At 47.6% G+C, this 1,154-nt stretch overlaps 1 pseudogene; it reads left to right on the forward strand.

Moving 5' to 3' along the window:
* The first annotated feature begins 778 nt into the window (after positions 1-778).
* On the forward strand, positions 779-1,115 carry LOC113942665 (annotated as a pseudogene).
* Positions 1,116-1,154: the final 39 nt, after the last annotated feature.

Below are 1,154 nucleotides of genomic sequence, written 5' to 3' on the forward strand. Positions count from 1 at the left end.
GGGGTTTAGAGAGGATTTTAGGGGGGTTTGGGGACCATTTTAAATTTTCATCGATTTCACCAAATCTGGTCGATTTTAACCCCATTTTTGGACCAATTTTGTCCATTTTTTTGGGTGGTTTCTGGTGATTTTGGGGGTTGGATGATCCTGAGATGATTTCAGGGTATTTTCAAAGGAGATTTTTGGTTCTTCTTGAGGTTTTCTTGGGTGATTTTGGGGCCGTTTTGCGCGATTTCAAATTTCCGCCGATTTTCCCCATTTTGACCGATTCTGACCCCATTTTTGGGCCGATTTCTGCCATTTTTGGGTGTCCCTAGAAAAACTCTATGGGATATGGAGCCACAAATGGTTTGAGGGGGGATTTTTGAGACCGTTTTTGGGCTGATTTAGGTTGGTTTTAGGTCAGTTCTAAGTCGGTTTTGCGCGATTTCGAATTTCTACCAATTTTCCCCATTTTTGCCGATTCTGACTCGATTTTTGGGCCAATTTCCCCCATTTTTGGGTGACTTCAGGTAATTTTGGGAGTTGGACGATCCTGAGATGATTTTGGGGTACTTCTGAAGAACATTTCAGGGTTTTTTTGAGGTTTTCTGGGGTGATTTTGGGACCGTTTTGCGCGATTTCGAATTTCCGCCAATTTTCCCAATTTTTGCCGATTCTGACCCGATTTTTGGGCCGATTTCCCCCATTTTTGGGTGACTTCAGGTAATTTTGGGAGTTGGACGATCCTGAGATGATTTTGGGGTACTTCTGAAGAACATTTCAGGGTTTTTTTTAGGTTTTCTGGGGTGATTTTGGGGCCGTTTTGCGCGATTTCGAATTTCCGCCGATTTTCCCCATTTTTGGCCGATTCCGACCGGATTTTTGGGCCGATTTCGGCCGTTTTTGGCTCCTGCCAGGGAAGCACTACGGGGTGTCGAGCTGTGAGGGCTGCAAGGGCTTCTTCAAGCGCACGATCCGCAAGGACCTGACCTACACCTGCCGCGACAACCGCGACTGCGTCGTCGACAAACGGCAACGGAACCGCTGCCAGTACTGCAGATACCAGAAGTGCCTCGCCACCGGCATGAAGAGGGAGGGTGAGCAACTGGGAGGGACTGGGAGAAACTGGGAGGGACTGGGAGAGGGGCTGGGAAAAAAATCGGGGAGAAAAA

Source organism: Corapipo altera, unplaced genomic scaffold (assembly GCF_003945725.1).
Source record: "Corapipo altera isolate COAL_440 unplaced genomic scaffold, ASM394572v1 36213, whole genome shotgun sequence".
Lineage (NCBI taxonomy): Eukaryota > Metazoa > Chordata > Aves > Passeriformes > Pipridae > Corapipo > Corapipo altera.